Genomic DNA, 24955 nt, shown 5'->3' on the forward strand with positions numbered 1-24955 from the left:
CATCAATAAAGACTCAAAGAAGACCTCTCAGAGTTCTGTACCTAGTTATTCCTATCCAGCAGGGTTCAGGAATATGAGCACACAGCAGTCTTCACAGTGGAGGATATGAAGAACATGCCAGTAATTGATAAAGAGACAAAGGAAGGTGAGGAGCAAGAAACAACCATCATCACGAAAGCGTTAGAACTGGGCAAGCTAATGGAGTTCAAGGTGGACACGTCTCCTTGCTCAGATGAAATACATCCCAGGGTGCTACCAGAGATAGCAGGAGAAATAGCAAATATACTTGGAGTCAGAGCATCCTATAGCAGAGGCTGGCCCTTTGGCCCAAACTGGCCCATGCCCGCCAAAATGCCCATCACGTGAACCACATTTTCCTGCATTTGGCCCATCTGCTTCTGACCCTTTGCTATCCATGCATTTGTCCAAATATTTTTTACATGTTATTAATGTACCCACCTCAACCACTTCCACTGGCAGCTCAGTCCATATACATACCACCCTCTGTGTAAAACAGTTGCCCCTCAGGTTCCCTTTCATTCTTTCTCCTATAACCTTAAACTGATGCCCTCCAGTCCTTGATTCACTGGGCAAAAGACTGAGTGCATTCACCTTACCCATGCCTCTCATTGTCTTATAGACTTCGAGAAAAGATTCCCCCCCTGTTTCCTCTGCTCTAACCAAAAAAAAAATCCTTGCTTGTCCAACCTCTTCCTATAACTCAGACCCCTGAGCCCTGGCAAAAATCCTTGTAAATTTCTTCTGCACTTTTTCCCGTTTAATAACTGAAACCTACATTAAATTCATCACATTTCCACTATTTCCCAAAGGCGCTGGAACCGACGTGACAACGCCAATGAATTACAAGCCATGATCGATAATTAACTCCTTTACAACAATCCCGTTTTCATGGTTTGTTCCATGGTGCAGGCATCCTTGTCTCTTTCTGGTTGCTTGGTTAATTAAAACCTTGTCCTCATACAAAACAAATCTGTAGCTTAATTGTTCCTGGAAAATGTGCCATGTTTTCAGACTTTTAAAAACAAACGAAATCTCTCTCCACAGTCACCACACTGACATGGACTTGGCTGTGTCTCAGTAATGTTTCCAGTCACAGTGATATTTGAAATATTCACCCACGGACAGAATACACACCTTTCCTTCAACATGAAAAGGCCAATGATATTCAGATCGGCACGGATCAAGTAACCATCAAAACTGAACATGAAGTTCAATTTGAATTTCTCATCCGCAAATCCGCCATTTCAGTACCGTACAGAGAAAACAAGATCTTTATAAGACAATGATAGTATTAAATTGTAGTTTCCTTGTTGCCCCAAAGCTTTAAATCTCAGTCTCACAATTTCTCTCTCGTTAACTGAAGACCAGACCAATCTCCTCACTCCTTTCCTCCACACCCAGTTCTCACACTCTCTCTCCTCTCCTTGAATTCAGCTCCCTAGCTCCTGCCTGCAGGCTAAGAACAAAAAAAAAGGGGGTGGCACGATGGCACTGCTGCCCCACAACACTAGGGTCCCAGGTTCGATTCCAGCCTTGGGTGACTGTCTGTGTGGAGTTTGCACGTTCTCCCCGTGTCTGCGTGGGTTTCCTCCGGGTGCTGCGGTTTCCTCCCACAATCCAAAGATGCTCAAGTCAGGTGAATCGGCCATGGGAAATGGGTCTGCGTGGGTTACTCTTCAGTGTGGACTGGTTGGGCCGAAGGGCCTGTTGCCACACTGTAGGAAATCTAATCTAATCAAGTCTATTACTCTGAATCAGAGCCTCCTGGGTGTTGGTGAATCCTCCTCCCACCTCCCAGGGTTTCCTTCCTGGTCAGACCCAAACTGATTTTTTTTTCCCAATCTGGAATCTCTTATTTATATTCCCCACACCGACCCTCTGATAAGAACCATCCTGCACACACTGGCCAAATCATATCTGGTTGAACTAAAATGAACCAAATTAGAACTTTAATTGCAGGCCCATCCTTGATCCTCTCCATAACATTACTGAATCTTCACACGAGTTCAGATAACTTTCTGCAAAATGCTCCCCCCACTGATACGCCGACCACTTGTCACGATACCAGGGCTGGGACCATTCCCCTGGGTCCTGTTCCCAGAGGAGGAAAGGAGTGAGCTGCCAAATGACAGATTAATCCCACACACCCACAGCCTCCCTGGCACTGTCCCATACTGCACATACGCCAACAATTGGCCAGCACTGCGCCCGTGCACTGGTTGCCCCTCCTACAGAGCATGTTCCAGATCACATAGGACCCTGGGTGATTGACAGCAGTTGCTGCCCAATAGGGTGGAGGGGGCGGGGCTGGAGGACTGGAGTACTGGGACAATAGGATGGTAAACAATGAATGAATGTGGAGGACACTGGGGGGATGGACAGCTCAGTGAGGGACAGGAGCAGTGCTGCAGCAGGAGGGGATCCTGGACAAACTGAGCAATGGGAGAGTCTGACAGGAGAGAAACTACAGGAAGGTTGTATTTGGAGGCTCAGGCAGGGACAGCTGGAAGCTTGGGCATGTTTTCCAAACAGCCTCTTCAAAGATGCTGTTACTCAACTTTGAACCCAAACCTCGTGGTACAGAGGTAAGGACACTACCACTATTTCCTGGTGGGCTAATGGAATGAAGGGAAGATTTTCTCAATTTCACTCACATGGAAACTCCATGAGCTCCTCCCACTTACTGTCTACGGTGGGGATGGAGGAGACAAGCAGAACGGAAGGGACTGCCTTTCAAAAGGAACTAACCGGCATTGGTGTTATTAACAAGACTCAACACACAGTCACTAACACAAAGCTGGTGTACGTGAACTTTATCCAGAATATTAACACCTATAATTGTGTGACGCAGACCCCAATGTACAGTTAAGTCGTGGATATTAATAACTGCTTTGTGTGTGAGAAATCACCTCTCATGAACATGAGTCAATTTTTTAGAAGAAGTAACAAAGAGGATTGATGAGGGCAAAGCGGTGTAAACGATCTACATGGATTTCAGTAAGGTGTTCAACAAGGTTCCCCATGGAAGACTGGTTAGCAAGGTTAGATCTCAAGGAAGATAGAGAGAACTAGCCATTTGGATACAAAACTGGCTCAAAGGTAGAAGACAGAGGGTGGTGGTGGAAGGTTGCTTTTCAGATTGGAGACCTGTGACCAGTGGGGTGTCACAAAGTATTGGTGCTGGATCCACTAATTTTCATCATTTATATGAATGATTTGGATGTGAATATAGGAAGCATTGTTAGTAAGATGACACCAAAATTGCAGGTGTAGTGGACAGTGAAGAGGATTACCTCAGATTACAACAGGATCTTGATCAGAGGGTCGAATGTGCTGAGGACTGGCAGAAAGAGTTTAATTTAGATAAATGTGAGGTGCTGCATATTGGAAAAGCAAATATTAGCAGGGTGTATACACTTAATGGTAAGGTCCTCGGGAGTGCTCCTGAACAAAGAGACCTTGGAATGCAGGTTCATAGCTCCTTGAAAGCAGAATCGCAGGTAGATAGGATAGTGAAGTAGGTGTTTAGTATGCTTTCATTTATCGGTCAGAGCACTGAGTATAGGAGTTGGGAGGTCATATTGCGGCTCTACAGGACATTGGTTAGGTCAATCTTGGAATATTGCATACAATTCTGGTCTCCTTCCTATCAAAACAATATTGTGAAACGTGAAAGGGGTCAGAAAAGAATTACAAGCATGTTGCCAGGGTTGGAGGATTTGAGCTACAGGGAGAGGCTGAATACACTGTTTTCCCTGGAGCATTAGATGCTGATGGGTGACCTTATAGGGGTTTATAAAATCAGGAGGGGCATGGATAGAGTAAATACACAAGGTCTTTTCCCTGTGGTGGGGAGGAGGCACGAGGGGTGTGGGCGACCGAGGCGGGGGGAGAAACCGAGAGGCGAGAGAGACAGTTATTTTATAGATCTGCAACACAACCTTGCTCCTGTTTTTTTCCTGTCCCCTTCAATCCCTCTGAAGACCTCAGAACAAGTGCACAGTCCCTGGAAAATGGAGCTTCAGGGTGGTCAAGTGCTGAAGGTTGCATTTGGGACACTGACCTTTATTGGTCTGTGCACTTATCAATAAAGGGACCTGGGTTCAATTCCACTGTTTGGATTCATGTCTGTGGCCACAGACACGCCTGTCTACTGGATCCCCTGTCACTACAGCTCTGCCATTCTCCCTCCTCCTGTTCTGTGCAGTGGAGCAGTGTCATGAACCTGGCTGTTGCTGATTTCCCCTGAGAGGCCACCCCACCTGTTGCCCCCTTTATAGAATTCCAAGTGGTGCATAGTATCTGTATAAGAAGGGAATAACCGCTGGGGAGTCCTGCATTTCCTTCCTGAGCCTTTTACTTGATCTGATGGTCACACATTCCCTTTCTGCCTGTGTAACTCTCACCTGCAGTGTGACTAACTCATTAACCATTCTGTCCATAAAAATCTCAGCATTGCTCCACAGCGAGTCCATTCTCAGTTCCAGGTCTGAAAAACAGTTTCTCAGTAGCGACAGGTGGGCACACTGCCTGCACACATAGCCGTAAGGGACACTGGAAGCATCCCTTATGTCCCACATTGTGCAAGAGGAGCACACCACGGGTCTGAGGGCTCTTGTAACAACATCTCACTACATTCATCTAGTTACTCCCATTAAGAGAATTTAAATGAGTGAGCAACCTTCCTTCACTTCAAACATGCCCATTATAATAAAACAAATCTTTAGTTCAGCTGATATGTTGTACTTTTATAAACTTAAATACTCCGCAGGTATCACTGACAAATTGGCTATTCCCATTGGGACTGTGAATTTCTGAATAGTCTGAAGTAAAACGGAGTTTCAGCTTCACCTTCTCCCTGTCTCACCTCACTCTGTTTACATCCAACTCCAAAACACTCTCATTGATCCAAGTAGCCCTCACAGTGCAGCCCTGTCATTTTCATTGTCTGGTCACACCTACACTGCCCTCAGCCTCCTGTACTGTTCCAATGCATCTCAATGGGAGCTCAGGACCAGCATCTCATCTTTCAATTCATCCCTTTGTAACCCCAGAGTCAAAATGGACTTCAGCAGTTTCCGAATGAACAGACAGTTGTCAGAATCTGGAACTTTCCACCTGAAATGGTGCTGGAATTTGAGTCCACAAGGAATTTCAATGTGAAATTTGCAGGGAATTGGAAGTAAGGAGTTTACAGGTTAACATCATAAAGTGGATGATTGAGACTAAATCTGACAGTTCCTGCAAAGAGACGAGGTGTAATATGGATAAATCTGTGCTCTCTCTCAGGCCAATACCTCCTTCCACAGCTACAGGGCCAAGAATTGAACACACACCCAAAGGGTGATCCAACCATGGACCTGAACATCGTTCTGCTTTTGGCTTGACAAAAATATTGAAGATATTTTCCCACAGACAGAACAGATAAACCTTTCTCCTTTCACAGTTAAATGTCAATGATATTCAGATCGTGATGACTCTGTGGACTGTAGAAACTTGCTTTTGAGATCACAGTCTCAATTATTCTCAACTAATATCCTATAAAATAAATTCACAAAACAAAGCTCATAGTCAGTGCAAGATGAATAGTGAAGGCAAACACTTCTTTTGGTAGGTGTTGGATGCTCCTCTTCAAATCGCACCGCCCCCACCCAGGAAGAGGACACGTGCATGCTCCTTGCTGTACCTTGGCCCCAGATAAAGATGGCAGCCATAACCCAGCACCTCTCACTGCCTGAGGCCCAAGCCATCTTCCACTTTGCTGCAAACCAGGGACCAGGAGTTTCTAATTCAGATTAACGACCTGCACAGAGTGTCACTCAACCCTCCCAGTCTCCACTGATACATTTCATCCGGTTTCTGCTGCCACTCTCTCCTTTCCCGTTTCCTCCTCCTGCACACACAAAGGGTCATCATGGGTCCAGTGACCCTTCCTCAGAACCGATGGCAACTGGGAAAATTAGAATCCCCACAGGAAACAGGCCCTTCGGCCCAACAATTCTACACCCACCCAGACCCATTCCCATTCCGTTTACTCACCATTTCCCCGGACTAATGCACATCCCTGAACACTACGGGAAATTTAGCTGGGCCAATTCTCCTAATCTGCACATTTTTGGACTACAGGAGATAAGGGTTAAAGAGTAAATAATAGGTGGGGACAGAGCCCAAAGAGAGACTGGAACATTTGGAAAGACAAAAGAGTGGATAACAATCCGGCTGGAAGGGCGGAAAGCTGTTAATGGAGTAGACAGGAACCTGGTAGCATCTCAGTAGCGGTGGTGGAAAAGACGGCGATGATCTATGTTCTGATGCAAAAAAAACCCGGAGCATCCAGTTGCCCCCCACTTTAACACACAAGGCTGTTCCCAGGCCAACATCTCTGTCTCATGCTTACTGCAGTGTTCCAGTGAAGCTTGATGCAAGCTGGCAGAACACTTCAGAACATACCAAATGGCCTCCGATTTCAAGGACTGCAATTTCTCCTCCCGTGTATCTCCTCCACTTCCCACACCACTGCCCTTGGCACCCACACCTCCAACTGCAACAAGTATGGAATCCCCCTCTTCCTCACCTTCCACCCAGATACAATGCATCATCGTCTGCCATTTCCACCAACTAAAATCAGACAACACCACCAGAGATATATTTCTCTCCCCACCCCTTTCAGCATTCCCGAGACCATTCCCTCTGTGACTTCCTCATTAGATCCATGCGACCCACCAAACTATCCTCCACTCCCAGCACCTTCACTTGCCACCTGTGCCCACACCTCCCCCCTCAACTCCATCCAAGGCACTACAGGATCCTCCCACATCCAGCAGAGATTTTCCTGCACATCCAATAACACCTCACTTTTTGTGTCCTTTGCTCTCGATGCGGTCTCCTCTACAGTGGGGAGTCAGGATGCCAACTTGTGGAACATTTCAGGGAACATGCACCAACCAACCCCACCGCCCTGTGGCCAAACACTTCAGTTACCCCCCTCTGCCGCCACGCTGCCAAGGACATGCAATTCCTGGGTGTCATCCACCTCCAGATCCGAGCCACCCGACCCCTGGAGGAAGAACACCTCATCTTCCACCTTGGGACCTTTCAACCACACGGCATCAAGGTTTCCTCATCTCCTCTCCCCCACCTCATCACAGATTCAACCCTCCAACTCGGCACTGGCCTGTTGAACTGTCCCACCTGTCCATCATCCTTCCCAATTATCCATTCCACCCTCTCACCACTATCCCATCTACTGGATTAGTGGTGCTGGAAGAGCTTAGCAGTTCAGGCAGCATCCAAGGAGCTTTGAAATCGACGTTTCGGGCAAAAGACCTTCATCAGGATGCTGCCTGAACTGCTGTGCTCCTCCAGCACCACTAATCCAGAATCCGGTTTCCAGCATCTGCAGTCATTGTTTTTACTACCCCATCTACATCTACCTCGTCTCTTCCTAGCTCCCTTCCCCCCAACCCCACACACCCCTCCCTATTTATCTCTCAGCCAGCTTCCCCCACTCCCACATTTCTGATGAAGTGCTTATATGCCCAATATGTCGATTATCCTGCTCTTTGGATGCTGCCTGAATTGCTGTGCTTTTCCAGCGCCACACTTTAAAGCAAGCTGGAAGAACAACACCTCATCTCCCACTCGGGGACCCTGCAATCCCATGGCTTCAACATCGAATTCAATAATTTTAGGTCCTGAACTCTCCCACGTTCTAGTTTCTTTGCCCCCTACCTCAAATACCAGGCCTTGTTATTACATAGCCTGCTATTACACACTACCTATGGATAACCACTAACAGTCCCCATAAACAGGTATTTACTCTCCCCCAGCCAAGGTTGATATCCACTCCTTTGTCCAACTGCTCCTCTCTCTCTGTCTCTCTCTCTTTTGACTCTATCCACACCTATCATTTACTCCTTAACCCCTACCTTCTGCATATAAACCAATAGTATTTTTCTCAGTAATATCAGTACCTGAGGAAGCGTCACCGGATCCAAAATGAGAACTGATTTCTCTTCACAGATGCTGTCAGATCTGCGGAGCTTTTCCAGTACCTTGAGGTTGTTGTGTGTGATTTACAGCATCCGCAGTTCTTTTGGTTTTAATTTACCCCGAGTATTTTTTTCAGGTCTAGCAGACTGAAACAGTGTTTATCAACCCTCCCAGTCCACACGAACTCCATCTCTCTCCCAGTCCCTTCACACTCACTGAGACCCCTCCCGCTCACAGTGACACTGCGCTTGCAAAGCTCATGGTCAGGTGTTGGCCCGCTGGACCCACCCCTCATTCACTCCCTTTGGCTGGAGGATCACGCCAACTGTCCTACTGGTCTGAAGCTGTGTCAATCAGCCAGGCTCCATTGTGATATAAGTGGTGGGATCCTCCCAGATGCATCAGAGGCTGAGGGATGACCTCAAAGGTTTATTAAATCACGAGGGGCATGGGTAGTATAAATAGACAAGGTATCTTCCCTGGGGTGGAGGAGTCCAGAGCGAGAGGGCATAGGTTTAAGATGAGAAGGGAAAGACTTAAAATGGATCTGAGGGGCAATTTCTTTCACAGTGGAGTTGGTGCGTGGATGGAATCTTCTCTCGGGAAGTGGAGGAGGTTGGTACAATTATACCATTTGGCATCTGGATGGGTATATGAATAGTAAGGGAGTAGAGGGATATGTGCCAAGTGTTGGCAAATGGGACTAGATTAGGTTGGGATATCTGGTCTGCATAGACCAGTTTAACCAAAGAGTATGTTTTCATGCTGTACATGTCTATGGCTCTGCCCTGTGATGAGCTTCGTCATTCAGTGAATGAGACAGTGTCTCAGAGCACAGGGGCTGGGGGCTATTCAGCCTAATGGGGCTGTACACTCTCCGTCTGGAGATGGTGCCAGTCAATCCCAACTCACCTTCCATTTGGACATAGCCCTCCAAATCCTTCCTTTAAAAAGGAAAATTGCAAATTTGTTTTGACAATAACTACTGAATCTGCATCCAGCTGTCAATCAAACTGTTCCAGACGCTCAGAACTTACTGAGTAAAATAATCTTCACGTTTTTACCCTGCATTATTTGCCACTTACCGAAAGTAGTTCATAAAAATTGTGACAATGTTATTAATTTCTCATGCTGTCTCTCTGTAAATTAAATTTCCTGGAAACAATACTGCTCCTCGTTGAAATCACTGCTTAACCTTCTCAGCTCCAAGGAGAATTTTCTGACCTTCTGCTAACTCTCCATAAAAGAGAAACCGATCTTAATTTTAATTTATTAGTGTCATAGAAATGTACAGCACAGAAACAGACCCCTTGGTCCAACTTGTCCATGCCCACCAGATATCCTAAATTAATCTCATCCCATTTGCCAGGACTTGGCTCATATCCTTCTCAAACTTGCCTGATCACATATCCAATCAGATGCCTTTTAAATGTTGCAATTGTACCAGCCTCCACACTTTCTCTGGCAGCTCATTCCATACACATACCATGTTCAGCTTGAAAACATTGCCCCTCACATCCCTTTTAAATCTTTTCCCTCACACCTTAAGCCTGTGCTCTCTCGTTTTGGACACACCTAACGTGGGAAAAAGACCCTGGCTGTTCACCCTCACCATGTCCCTCACGAGTGTATCAACCACTGAGGTCACCTCTCAGCATCCGATGCCCAGGGAAAACAGCCCCAGCCAATTCAGCCTCTCCCTATATCTCAAACTCTCAACCCTGGCAACATCTTTGTGCATCTTTTCTGAATCCTTTCACGTTTCACAACATCATTCCTATAGCGGGGAGACCAGGAGTGAAAGCAGAATTCGAGAAGTAGGTGAATCAATGCCCTGTACAGCTCCAAAATAATGTCGCAACTCCTATACTCAATACAAAACATCTTCTTCACTAGCCTACCTAAGATTCCACTTTCAAGGAAGTGTGAACCTGCATTCCAAGGTCTCTTTGTTCAGCAACACTCCCCAGGACCTCCTCATTAAGTGTACAAGCCCTGCTCTGATTTGCTTTTCCAAAATGCAGAACCTCATTTATCTAAATTAAACCCATCTGCCCCTCCTTAGCCCATTTAATTGAAGTCCCATTGTACTGAGGTAACCTTCTTCACTGTCCATTACACCTCCAATTTTGGTGTCTAGTGTAAACCTACTAACCATACCTCATATATTCACATAGAAATCATTGCTATAAATGACAAAAAGCAGTGGACCCAGCACCCAGCCTGACAGCATATTTCTCACACAGTTGTTGGGTTGGGTAAGTTGTTGGCATGGACGGTACGGACTGAAGGGTCTGTTTCCATGTTATACATCTCTATGACCTTCTAGACAATTCTGTATCTAAATAGCTAGTCCTCCCTGTATTCTACAGTCTCAAACTTGCTAACCGGTCTGTTATGTAGAACCTTGTGTCTTCCTGGAGTCCACGTTAGTGACTTCCATATACAAAGCCATGCTGCCTCTCCCTCATCACTTCTTGCCTTTCCAATTACATGTAAATCATGTCCTTGAGAATCACATCCAACAACTTCTGTGCCACTGATTTCAGGCTCACTGGTCTATTGTTCCCTGGCCTTTCCTTCCCACCTTTCTCAAATAATTGCGCCCATCTTCCAGCACCTCACCTGTGACTATCAATGACACAAATATCTCAGCGTGGGGTCCAGCAAACACTTCCCTAGATTCCCACAAAGTTCTGGGTTACACCTGAGTACGTCCCAGGGATTATTCCACCTTGCTACCGTTTAAGACATCCAGTACCCCCTTCTCTGTAATATGGACACTTATCACGTTATCACTATTTATTTCTCCAAACACTCTAGCTGCCACATCCTCTTTCAGTAAAAGAATCTCATATAGATTCTCTCCCACCTCCTGCGGTTCCACAGACAGCCTTGATGATTTTTGCGGGTACCTATTCTCTGCCTGGTTACTCGCTTGTCCTTAGTGTATTTGTACAAACACTTTGGATTCTCCTTAAACCTATTTCCTAATGCTATCTCATGTCCCCTTTTTGCCCTCCTGGTTTACCTCGAGTATACTCCTACTGCCCCTATACTCCTCTAGGGATTCACACAAACTCAGCTGTCTGTACCTGCCATATCCCTCCTTCATTTTCTTGACCAGGCCCACAATTTCTCTCGACAGGCAGCATTCTCTACACCTATCAGCCTTGGCCTTAACAGGAACATACTGTCTATATCCTCGCATTGTCGCAGGCCTATGGAGGCAATGGCAGATGAGGACAGAGAAGCAATCATTCCCAGTAAAGAGGTAATGTTGGGAAAGATAACAGCCTAAAGGTAGATGGGTCTCCTGGTCCATCTACTTTTAGGCTGTGGGCGGCACGGTGGCACAGTGGTTAACACGGTTGCCTCACAGCGCCAGAGACCCGAGTTCAATTCCCGCCTCAGGCGACTGACTGTGTGGAGTTTGCACGTTCTCCCCGTGGGTTTCCTCCGGGTGCTCCGGTTTCCTCCCACAATCCAAAAAATGTGCAGGTTAGGCAAATTGGCCATGCTAAATTGCCCGTAGTGTTAGATGAAGGGGTAAATATAGGGGAATGGGTCTGGGTGGGTTACGCTTCGGCGGGTCGGTGTGGACTTGTTGGGCCGAAGGGCCTGTTTCCACACTGTAAGTAATCTAATCTAAAAAGAATGCACCCAGGGAAAAAGGAGATGGCGGGGGTGGGGGGGAAATAGCAAATACAACTCGTAATAATCCACTAAAATTTGTTGGATTCTGGGATGGTTTTGACAGAATGGAAGCTAAAAATGTGGTGCCACTATTTTTCAAAAAGGACCCGTTAGCTTAACTTCTGTAGCGGAGAAAATGCTTGAATCTCTCAAAGAAGTAGTGGTGAGATATCTGGGTAGAAATTGTCTCATTGAGCAGACACAGCATGGATTCATGGAAGGTAGGTCATGTATAACGCATTTACTGGAATTATTTGAAGATACGACGAGCACGTTGGACATGGGGTACTCGGTGGATGTGGTGTATCTGGATTTCTAGAAGGTACTCGACAAGTTGCCACACAAAGGCTGCTGTATAAGGTAAAGATGCACGGCATTGTGGGTAATGTATTATCATTGATACAGGATCGGTTAACCAACAAAAAATAAAGAACGGGGATAAATGGGTGTTTGGATTACTTTTGGCACTACAACGGTTTATAATTTACACAAATGTTTTGGAGTTGAGGACCAAGTGTACGGTGTCAGAGTTCACATTTGATACAAAGATGAGGTAGAGCAATGTCTGTAGAGACCACTGTCAGTCTGCACAGGGATACAGATAGGTTAAGTGAGTGGGTAAGGATCTGGTGGATGGAGGACAATGTTGGGAAATGTGAGGTTATCCATTTTAGTTGGACTAACAGCAAACTAATGACGAACTGGTGAAAAATTGCAGCAGGCTGCTGTACAGAGGGAGCTGGGTGTCCTTGTGCATGAATCACAGGAAGTTGGTTTGCAGGTGCAGCAGGTAATTAAGACAGTGAAGGGAATATTGTCCTTCATTGCTAGAGGGATGGTTATGCTGCAGCTATACAGTGTGCTGGGGAGGCCACACCTGGAGTACTGTGTACAGGTTTGGTCCCCTTACATTAGCAAGGATGTACTGGCACAGGAGGTTCACTAGCTTGAGTTGGGAATTGAGTGGGTTGGCGTATGTGGAGAGATTGAGAAAACTGGTTCTATCGTCATTGTAATTTAGAAGAATGGGAGGTTGGAGAGGAAAAAATAAAACTTTGAAGGAAGTAGATAAGACAGAAGCAGGGAGGTTATTTCCACTGGGGACGGGTGAAACTAGAGCATAACCTCAAAATAAGGGGAGCAGATTTAGGACTGAGTTCAGGCGGAGCTTCTTCAGGTAAAGGGTTGTGAATCTGTGGAATTCCCTGCCGAGTGCAGCATTTGACGTTATCAACTTGAATGCCTTTAAGGCAAAATGTAGATTTGTGAACAGGAAAAGAATTAAGGGTTATGGTGAGAGAGCAGGAATGTGGAGCTGAGGCCATGAATAGATCAGCCCTGATCTTGTGGATGGCAGAGCAGGCTTGAGGGGCCAGATGGCTTACTCCTGCTCTGTTTCCTTATGTTCTTATGTTCCCACTTTCCAGCCGTCCCTTTCCCTGGGAATAACCTCCCGCAAATAAATTTTGAAAGTGCTTGCCTTGTGCTGTGAAAATTGGCCTTTGTCTAATTTAGAACCTTAACTTTTAGATCTGGTCTATTATTTTCTGGAACTATTTTAAAACTAGTAGAATTATCAGAGAATCCCGACAGTGTGGAATAAGACCATTCATCTCATCACACTGACACTGACCCTCAGAGTCGCCTAACCTCCCCCTGCAACGTTGCATTTCCCAGGGCCATCCTGCACATCCCTGACCACTATGGGCAATTCAGCCTGCATAATCCACCCAACATGAACATCCTTGAACACTGTGGGCAATTCAGCCTGGACAATCCACCCAACCTGCACATCCCTAAACACTGTGGGCAATTCAGCCAGGATAATCCACCCAACCTACACATCCCTAAACACTGTGGGCAATTCAGCCAGGATAACCAACCAACCTACACATCCATGAACACTGTGGCAATTCAGCCTGGATAATCGAACTTACCCAGCATATCTTTGCACTGTGGGAGGAAACCAGAGCACCCAGATGAAACCCACGCAGACAACCCCAATAAGGAGATCATCCCTTCCTTATTTCCCAGTTCCACCCAAATAACTTCACTGGACGTACTCCCAGGAATGTCCTCCCTAAGCACAATCTTAATGCTGTCCCTAATCAAAAATGCCACTCCCCCTCCTCTTGTCCTCTTTTCTATTCTTCCTATAGCATCTATACCCGGAAACATTAAGCTGCCAGTCCTTTCTATAATACCCATGATATCCCAGTGTCATGTTCAAAACCATACCCTGAGCTCATTTGCCTTCCCTGTCAGGCCTCTTGCATTGAAATAAATGCAGTGTAACTGCTAAATCCCACCTTGTTCTGTGTCTTGCCCTTGCCTGCAATGACTATTTGCCTTCTGAACTGTACCAGCCTCAGAGATATCTCTTTTCTCACTAGCTATTTGCGATCACACCTACTCCTCACTGATTTACTGCCTCCCGAGTAGCATTAACAAATCTCCCTGCCTCGATATTAGACACCTTCCAAATCAGGTACAATCCATCCTTCTTACGCAGGTCAATTCTACCCCAGAGTTGATCACAATGATCCAAAAATGTGAATCCTTTTCCCCTGCACCAGCTTCTTAGCCACTCATCCAGCACCTCCTCCTTCTCTGTAATATGGACTTTTTTTTCAAGATATCACCATTTATTTCCCCACTATCTATATCTCACATGCACTTCTCCACAGTAAACACTGATACAAAATACTTGTTTCCCTCTCTCACCCATCGCCTGCAGCTCCACACAATGGCTACCTTGCTGATCTTTGAGGGTCTCTATTTTCTCCCTAGTTAGCCTTTTGTTCTTCATGTATTTATAAAAGCCTTTTGGATTATCCTTAACCCTATTTTCCAAAGCTATCTCACGTCCCCTTTTTGCCTCCTGATTTCCGTCTTAATTATACTCCTACTGCCTTTATAATCAAAGGATTTTTGGATTGGAATAAATACAAAATATTACATCTTGATAAAACAAACAAAGGCAGGACTTACACTCATTACAAGTAAGGCGTTGAGTAGTGATATGGAACAAAGAGACCGAGGGCTTCACGTGTTTGAAGTTCGTGTTACATGTAGACAGGGTGGTTAAGAAAGTGTTCAAGCACACTTACCTTCATTTTTCACACCTTTGAGTATAGGAATTGGGACGTTATGTTGAGGTTGTTCAGGATGTTGGCGAGGCCTCTTCTGGATTTCTAAACCCAGCTCTGGTTGTGCTGTTATAGGAAGGATATCATTAAATCAGAGCAGGTTCAGAAGAGATTTACTGGAATATTAATGGGAATGGAGGGATTGTGTTATCAGGAAAGGGTGGGACTTTTTTCACTGGAGTTTAGGAGGTTGAGGGGTGACCTTATTAAAAGGTTTATGCAATCGTGAAGAGTGTAGATAAAGGTGAATGGCTGGGAGAGAGGGGAGTTCAAAATTCGGGTGCATTCATTTTGAGAAGAGATGAGAAAGATTAGAGAAAAGACATTAGGGATTTTTTTTTAAAAAATTACACGTGTGGAATGAACTTCCAGAGGAAGTGGTAGTTGTGAATACAATTACGATATTTAAAAGACATTCAGATAAGTACGCAAATAGGAAATATTTGGATGGATGTGGACTAAACGGAGGCAGGTACAATTAGTTTAGTTTGGAATTATGGTCGGCATGGACTGGTTGGACCACAGGGCCTGTTTCCTTGCTGTATAACATTAGGACTCTCATTATCACTGTCTCCAAATTCCTCCATCCTCACAACTCTCCCGATCACTGTCACCTCATCCAGCTTCACAACTCTTCCTTATTCATATGATTCCTCTCCAGCCACAAAACGCTCCCTATCTCTAATCTCCTCCAGTTTCTCAAATCTCTGCTACATGTGCCTTTCTTTCATTCCAGCCTTAAGGATACCCTCGTTCACTCCGATTGGTTGGAAGATAAACTGGTACTGCCTCGTGTTCCAGTCCCACCATCTGCCTCCTGTTGGCCTGCGCTGACATCAATCACCTGAGGCCCATTGTGAGGTGAGTGGTGGTATCCTCCCTCTCTGCCCTCGGATGAGCTTCATCATTCACAGTGAATGGGGCAGTATCACAGAGCTTGGGGCTGGGGGCTATTCAGCCCATTGGGGCTATACTCTCTCCCTCTGGAGATGCTGCAAATCTGTCCCAACTCCCCTCCCATTTGCCCTTAGCCCCCCAAACCTTTGCTTAAAAAGTAAAATTCCAAATCTATTTATGAATAACTGCTGAATCTGTGTCCAGCTGCCATTCAGACTGTTCCAGATGCTCAGAATTTACTGAATAAAATAATGTTCACATATTCACCCTGCATTAGTTGCCAATTACTTGAAAATAGTTACTAAAATTATGACGTTGTTAACAATTCCTCTCTCTCTCTGCAAATTAAATACATTGGAAACAAATCTGCATCTGGTCGAAATCATTGCTTAACATTCTCAGCTCCAAGGATAATTATCTGTGCTTCTGCTAGCTCTCCACAAAAGAGGAACACATCTTATTTTCATTTATTAGTGTCAGATGTACAGCACAGAAACAGACCTTTGGTCCAATTGGTCCATGCCAACTAGGAATCCTAAACTAATGGAGTCCCGTTTGCCAGCTATTGGTCCGTATCATTCGAAACCCTTCCTATTCATGTACCCAATCGGATGCCTTTTAAATGTTGTAATTCTATCAGCCTCCACTACTTCATCTGGCAGCTCATTCCACACATACATCACGCTCAGCTTGAACACGTGGCCCCTTAGATTCCTTTTAAATTTTTGCCCTCTCAACTTAAGCCCGTGTGTTCTTGTTTGGACCCATCTAACCTGGGGGGAAAAGACTCCGGTTGTTCACCATATCCATGCCCCTCGTGATTTTATAAATCTCCGTAAAATCACCTCTCGGTCTTTGACTCACCAGGGAAATTAACCCCACCCTATTCAGCCTCTCCCTTTAGCTCAAATCCTCCAACCCTGGCAAAATTGTTGTAAATCTTGTCTGAACTCTTTCAAGATTCACAACAACCTTCCCAAAACAGGGAATTTTGAACTTAAAACAGAATTCCTGAATGGCTTAATCAATGTCCTGTCCAGCCACAATATAACGCCCCAGCTTCTGTATTCAATGCATTGACCAAAAAAAATTAAGTGTACCAAACGCAACCTTCACTCGCCTCCCTACCTGCAACACCACTTTCAAGGAACAATTAACCTGCACACCATGGTTTCTTTGTTCAGCAACACTCCCCAGGATTTTACCATTAAGTGCATACGTCCAGCCCTGATTTGCCTTTCCAAAATACAACAGCTCATACTTATCTAAATTGAACTCCATCTGCCATTCCTTGCTCCAATGGCCCATCTGATCAAGATCCTGTTGTATTCTGAACTAACCTTCTTCACTGTCCACTACACCTCCAATTTTGGTGTCTTCTGTAAACCTACTGACCATACCTCATATTCACATCCAAGTCATTTATTTAAGGACCCCATATCCATTCCTGCAGCACACAGCTGCTCACAGGCCTCCAGTCCACAAATCAACCCTCCGCCGCCTACCTTCAAGCCAGTTTTGTATCCAAATGTCTGGTTCTCCCAACATTCAATGTTATCTAACCTTGCTAACCAGTCTGCTCAGTGTCCATACAGACAACGTCCACAGTCTGCCTTTAAAAAAACTCAATCAAGTTAGAGAGAGAGAATTTCCCACACACAAAATTTCCCACGTTGACTATCACTAATCATTCCTCGTCTTTCCAAATACATGTAAATCCTATCCCTCAGAATCCCTTCCAACAACTTGCCTGCCACTGACGTCAGAGTGACTGTCCTCTTGCTCCCTGGCCTTTCCTTACTACTTTTTAAAATAATGGCACACATCTTCCAACACCTCACCTGTCATAAACGATGATATAAATATCTCAGGGAGGAGCACTGCTATCACTTTCCTAGCTTTCCACAAATTTCTGGGATACACCTTGCTACGATTTAAGACATCCAGTACCACCTCCTCTGTAATATGGGCACTTTTCAAGCTATCACTATTATTTCTCCAAACTCTCTCGAACAGAATAGCATAGTATCTCTCCCACTTCCTGTTGTTCCATAGATGGCCTTCTTGATCTTTAAGGTGTCCTATTCTCTGCCTGGTTATTATTTTATCCTTAATGTATTTGAAGAATCTCTTTGGATTCTCCTTAAACTATTTCCTAGAGATATGTCATGTCCCCTTTTTGTTCTCCTGATTACCCTCGAGTATATTCAGTAAAAACGTGATCCTGTACTCTCAGTTCCTCTGCTTCTGCCATATGTGCTCCCAGGAGAAGCAATTCCACTCCAGGACATCCCAGAAAAGGTTTCCTACTTCAAGCACCACATCTCCCTTCCACGTGATCAACAATGCCCTTCAATGCATATCCTCCACTTCCTGCAGCTTCGCCTTTACATCAGCCCTCCAACCACAAGAAGAATATAATCCACCGGTCCTCAGTTGCCACCCCAGTTATCACCAGATAAAGCGCCATTTCCGCTACCTACAGTCAGACCCCACCACCTCGAATATATTTCCCTCCCCAGCCCTTTCTATGTTCCGCAGAGACCATGGGAATTTTGGTGCTGATGTGCTGTCCTACGGATACCTCAGTCACTCACCCTGCCAAATGGCCGAGTGATATTTTGGCTAAACGGATAATCCAGATACCCAGATTACGTTCTGGAGCCTGGGTGTGAATCCTGCCATAGCAGTTGGTGGAATGTGAATTCGATAAAAATTTGGAAATAGGAATCTATGAAAGACTGTGAATCCATTGTCGATTGTTGCGAGGAAAAAAAAAATCCCATCAGATTCACTAATATCCTTCAGGGGAGGAATCTGCCATTCTTAACAGGTCTGACCTACATGTGACTCCAGACCCACAGCAATGTGGTTCACTCTTTACTGCCCTTTGGGCCCAGCCAGTGACACCCTCATCCTGTGAATGAATAAAAAAGGTCAAGTCTTGTATACAACCATACTATTCTTACAGATAAGTGATGTCTTTGTAAATTTGCTTCTCAATTCCCTGCTGACTATTGGGGAAGGGGTGAGGAGGGTTCAATAGTACAATCCCAGTAAGGAGATCATCCTTTTCTTATTTCTCAGTTCCACCTGTATAACTTGCCTCGATGTACTCCCTGGAATACCCTCTTGAAGCCCAGCTGTAATGTTATCCCTAATCAAAAATACCACTCCCCCTGCTCTGTTGCCCCCTTTCTATCTTTGCTATAGCATCTATACACTGGAACATTAAGCTGCTAGTCCTATCCATCATTAAGTCATGCCTTTGTAATTGCTATACTATCCCATTGCCATGTTCAAACCTATGCCCTGAGCTCATCTGCCTGACCTATCGGGCCTCCTGCATTGAAATAAATGCAGTGTAACTGCTCAGTCCTACCTCGTTCTCTGCCATGCCTTTGCCTGCCTTGACTGTTTGACGTCTGAATTGTACCAGCCTCAGACTTCGCTCGTCCTCACTTTCTCTTTCGGTTTCCCCACATTTCTTCACTGGTCTAATGCCTCATGAATAGCACTAGCAACTCTTCCTTTCCAGTGCAGGTACAATCCATCCTTCTGATGGAGGTCAATTCTATCCCACAAGAGATTCAAATGATCCAATAATGTGAACTCTTCTATTCCTATGTCATTGATACCATTAAACAACAGCCTCTCCTCAAAATGATTATTCTCCCCTTTAAGAATATTCTGCTCCCTCTCTGAGACATCCTTATACAAAACTTACACATTCGAATAATAGACCTTACACTCATCAGGTCATCATAAAAGGATTACATGACACTTTGAAGGTTTGGGGAGACCTTTTGAGCGAATGCGATGATTCAAAGGAGAATTTTTAAGCAGCAAATGGGATTGATCTGGAACACAATACTCACACACACAATGCAAATATCCAGATCCTGATATACTGAGTAATTCAATCAGAGTTTAGCAGAATACTTACTGAGATTACCATCTGAATGTCAACCAGTAATACCCTGTAATACAAGTTTATAAAATCTGTCACTATCAGTCCAAGTTAGAAACCCACACTATCCCCTCCTCGTGGCCCAGGATGACTGTACACATTATCCTTGAGGACAACAGCACTCAACTCAGGGGGAAATCTGTGGGTTTCTAGGAGATTCCAACTTGAGATCTCATGTGACTGAACACAGCAGTTCTTTGACACATTGGAGAAAATGATCCAAGCGTCAGTGAGATATGGGGAACAAGAATTACTTTCTTTTCTTTCATTCCGTGCTGCCGCTCTGCCTCATCAGTAAGACATGGGTGTGAAAGGCTAATGCCTAACGATGGGCAAGTTGTCTCCATCCTGGCCAATGGGTAGAAAGATCCTCTCAAATCACTCCAAAGCGTATCCCTAAAAAGATAGCAACTCTCTCTGTTTCCCACTGCCCAGTGCTCCCAGTAAATGTTTGGAAGAATGGGAAGGGGAGATATCTTCTAGAAAAGGCATAACTGTAAAGGTCTAAGAGGATTATGAAAAGAGAGAGATGCACAGAAGGGAGCAACAAGTTGCCAGATGGGGTGTAACTTGGGAAAATGGGAAGTTGCTCATTTTGGAGGAGATAATAAAAGAACAAAGTATTATTTAAATGGTGGAAACTGTAGAAAGCTGCACCACAAAGGGACCGGGGTAATTGTGCAGGAAACACAGAAAGCTACCACACAGTTACAACAGGGAAGCAGGAAGAGGAATGGAACGTTTTGTTTCAAAGGTTCTCAGTATTAGAGTTTGGAGTGTATACCTGAGAGTACCGTGTGGAAGTGCTGGTGAGACCCCCATATCTGCAGTAATGAGAGCAGTTTTGGTCCCTTTAGATCAGGAAATGTGTCACTTTATTGGAGGCATTTCAGGGAAGATTCAATGAGATGATCCCTGGATTGGAGGGATTATCTTTTAAATAAAGACTGAAAAGGTTGGGACTCTACTCACTGGATTTTGGAGAAAGAGAGGTGATCTCATTGAGACAGATGGAATTCTTAGGGGGTTTGACAGGATAAATAAAAAGAGGATGTGTCTGAGGGTAAATACTGAGAGGGGAGTCTGAAACCAGATTCCGAGTCACGGAATCAAAGATTCTGTTTTTTATTCAGGTTTAAGGCGACACAGACGAGGGTAAGGGGTTTCAGTGGCAATGGAGCTGGGGTGAGGTGGAGAAAAGCAACGTTTAAGAGATTGGAATTCCTGGGGTTGTGATTGTGTGGATGTCTGATCAGAAGGTCATCTTGGGGTCAGATATAACAGCAATATTGTGAAAAGTGTCGTTCTGCCTCAGAGTTCTGTCTCAGAGTGGGAGGGAGGGGCTCAGCAGAAAGGTAAAGGTAAGGCAATGGGTTTAACCGTGCCAATGTGTCATTGGAGGAAATTGAAGCTAATCGAGTAGTGGGAATGTGATAAGCAGTTTGATAACTGAGTAACAGTGGAGTAATGGAGAGGGATGATGGGGATGGAGAGCTGGGCATCGTCAGTGTACATGTCAAACCTAACAGTGTTTTTGGACGATATCACTTCCTGGCACTATGTACGTGAGATACAGGAGAGACCAAGGATCGATCGTTGAGGGACACCAAATGCAAGGAATTCAGAAAGGAAAGGGAGAGTGGAGATGGAGCAGGATTTTCCAACAACGGTGAGGTCAAATATTAGTTTTTCACAGAATGGGAGAGAAGGACATAACCAGAAAAGACCAACAGAGAGAACAAGGAACAATATCTATGAATTGGCGAGGGGGATGATGAGGCAGCAGCGGAGGAAAGAGAGGTGGAAAATGAGTTTAGCGAGATTAGGGTAAAGGTGAGCTCTGATAAGGCTTGACAAGAGACTGGAGAAAGATGTAGTTTTAGGACAAAAACCAGGAACACCACGTGAGGCAGTTTGACTCAGTGGGCTCGTGGGAGGGAGAGAAGCAGCAGATCGTATTATCTCAGTCTTAGTGACAGAGAAACTCCATGTGCTCCTCACTCGTGTTGGAGGGGAGGATGGAGGAGACAGGATGATGGACAGTGTTTTACAAAGAAACAAAACCAGGGTTAGTGATATTTAAAATGAGTTAACAAACCTGATGTATTTAGCTTTTATCCAGAATATTAAAACAAACGACTGAAGTCCTGGTTCGAATCCCGTCTTGGCAGATGGTGGAATCTGAATTCAAGTAAAAAAAAGTGTTAGGAATCTCCTGATCTCCATGGAACCATTTTCAATGGTGAAAAACATCCTGCCAACCTGACAGCGGCCCAGCCAGCTACTCACTGTATTAATCACTGCAAAGTCTCAACACAGGAATGAAACAGGATGAACCAGTTGGCAACTAACAAGGCACCAGAAATTACAACCACAGATTCAGCCCTCTCAATGGTGCAACGTCCTCCTCACTAACATATGGTTTTTGGTGCCAAAATGTGGAGAGCTGTCTCACAGACTAGTCAAGGAACAGCCTGACATACTCATACTCACGGAATCATCCCTTACAGACAATGACCAGACACTACCATCATCATCCCGAGATATCGAGAGTGTGGTGCTGGAAAAGCACAACAGGTCAGGCAGCATCCGAGGAGCAGGAGAATCGGCGTCTCGAGCCTCAGCCCTTCATCAGCCTGACCTGCTGTGCTTTTCCAGCACCAGACTCTTGACTCTGATCTCCAGCATCTGCAGTCTTCACTTTCTCCTGAAATCACTGGATATGTCCTGTCCCACCGGCAGGACAGACCAGGCAGAGGTGGTGGCACAGTGGTGTACAGACAGGGAGGATTTGCCCTGGGAGTACACAGCATTGGCTCCGGAGACCAGGAAGTCTCATGGCTCCTGCCGATTACCACGTACCGTCCTCCCTTGGCTGATGGATCAGTTCTCCTTCATGTTGAACAACATTTGGAGGAAGCACTGAGGAAGTAAAATGGTGTCAAACGTACTCAGGGTACAGGATTTCAATGTCCACAATCGAGACTAGCTCTGCAACAGAATTACTGACTGAGCTGGTCAGATCCTAAAGGAAATAGCTGCTCAACTGAGTCTGCAGCGGGTGGTGAGGGAACCAACAAGAGTGTAAAACATACTTGATCTCATTGTTATGAATTGACCAGCGGCAGATACATCTGGCCATGACAGTATCAGTAAGAGCGACCATCACACATTCCTTTTGGAGACAAAGTCGTGCCTTAAAGTTGAGAAAAACCTCCACAGTGTTGAGTGGCACTATCACCGTTCTAAATGGGACAGACTTTGAAGAGATGTAGGATCTCAAACTGGATATCTCTGAGGCACTGTGGGACATCAACAGCAGCAGAACTGTACTCCAGCACAATCTGTAATCTCATGGGTTTGTAAATCCTGCTCTCACCCATCACAATGGACAGTAAAGGAGGGCATACCATGAGCAGCACCAGGCAGACTTAAAACTGAAGTGCCAACCTGGTGAAGCTACCAAACAGGACCATCTGCATATCAAACAGCATCAGCAGCAAGCAACAAAGCTAAGTGATCCTACATCCAATGGAACAGATCGGAACTCTGCAGTTCTGCCACACCCAGTTGTGAACAGTGATGGACAATTAAACAACTCACTGGAGGAAGCATCACAGATATCCCCACCCTTACTGATCGAGAGGCCTCACACATCCATGCACCAGACAAGATGACAGCATTTGCAGCAATCTGCAGCCAGAAGTGCAAAGTGGGATTATCCATCTTAGCCTTCTCCATTGGTTTCTAACATCACAGATGAGAATTTTAAGCCAGTTCGATTAAGTTTGAATAACATCAAGAAATGGTTAAGTAGTGCAAAGTCTACGGGCCTTGCCAATATTCTGGAAATAATAGTGATGGCTTGTGCTCCAGAACTTGCCACCCACCAAGCCAAGTACTGCTCCAGCACTGGCATCTACGGACAATGTGGAACATTGCCCAGGCATGTTCAACACAAAAGCACAGGGCAATCCAATCCAGGAAATTTACATCTATCAGTCCACACTCGATCAGCAGTAAAAAGTGATGGAAGATGTCATCAACAGGGCTACCAAGCAGCAGCTGCTCATCAACAGCCAGCTGAGTGACACTCACTTTAGGCTCCACCAGGGCCACTCAGCTCCCGATTGTGTTACCGCCCTGATTCACAACCTGACAACCAGCTGAATCCCAGAGGTGAGGTGAGTGTGATAACTCAGTCCCACTCCAAGACCACTATTTCTAGCTGATTCCATCCTTGTCTCAGCTCATATACTTTCATCCAACTTGTGTTATCTCCAGACTTCATTTTCCAAACACACTCAGGGACAGCTTCCCACATTCAACCTCCCTGTAATCTCAAGAAAGTCTAAATCTCTGCTTGTTGATTCATCAAAAGGCTCCTAATTATAATCAACAGCATACAGCCATAGAGATGTACAGCAAGAAAACAGAGCCTTCGGTCCAACCCGTCCATGCCGACAAGATACCCCAACCCAATCTAGTCTCACCTGCCAGCACCTGGCCAATATCCCTCAATTTAGAATTCTCACACTTGATTTAATTCCTGGCTGTGATCATCCCTAGCTCCCTGCACCCCACACACTGTGAGACCTCGACAACACATTTTCTTTAAGACTCCCAACCATTTGTTAATTCATTACTTCACCTGTGTGGATGTTTCTACAGTTGCTGAAGCAGCATAGTCTGAGATTCACAGCCAAAACCTCACAGGTCTGCTTTCCACCTTTTAGACATCCCTCAAAACCTGTTTTTTGGCAATGCTTTTGGTCACCTGACCTAATATCTCCATCTCTGGTCTTATGACTAAAGTTCTCAAGAGTACTTTTGTGAAATTATAAGCATGATAATAAAAATACAAACTGTTGCTGAATTAGACATTATTTTCAAATCAACACTGTTGCTGAATGAATAATCTATAATGTCTCTTACCCAACCACATTGTAGGAGCACCTTCACCACATAAACTGCAGCTGTACAAGAAAGTCAAACATCACCCTCTCCACAAGCAACAGGGCTTTGGCATTAATCACTGGTATCTGTGGAAGGAGAAACACAGTTGATGTTTCAGGGAGTGCAAAATGGATTACAGGGAATGAAAATGGTGCAGAATTTGATAGTCAGAAATGGAAGGAAAATACACTTGCTTGTTGGAAAAAAGAATTCTTGACTGTCAAAAATATTCAAGAAAAAAGTAATCTGATAATAGAGCAGTACGTGGTCAGGG

The 24955-nt window shown here is 45.1% G+C and overlaps 1 long non-coding RNA gene across 1 annotated transcript in view; it reads right to left on the reverse strand.

Annotated features, from left to right (window-relative positions):
- Positions 1-24955, reverse strand: part of LOC148142303 (uncharacterized) — a 32402-nt gene that overhangs the window by 6957 nt on the left and 490 nt on the right. Inside the window, exons 2-4 of the long non-coding RNA XR_015752061.1 lie at positions 24661-24767; positions 21824-21906; positions 14820-14924 (exon numbers count right to left, since the gene is read on the reverse strand). This is a non-coding gene — a long non-coding RNA (uncharacterized LOC148142303). The remainder of the gene's footprint in view (positions 1-14819; positions 14925-21823; positions 21907-24660; positions 24768-24955) is intronic.

This window comes from Chiloscyllium plagiosum, unplaced genomic scaffold (genome assembly GCF_037043375.1).
Source record: "Chiloscyllium plagiosum isolate Xiang-an unplaced genomic scaffold, Cpla_swu_hap1 HiC_scaffold_29, whole genome shotgun sequence".
Taxonomy (NCBI): Eukaryota; Metazoa; Chordata; class Chondrichthyes; order Orectolobiformes; family Hemiscylliidae; genus Chiloscyllium; species Chiloscyllium plagiosum.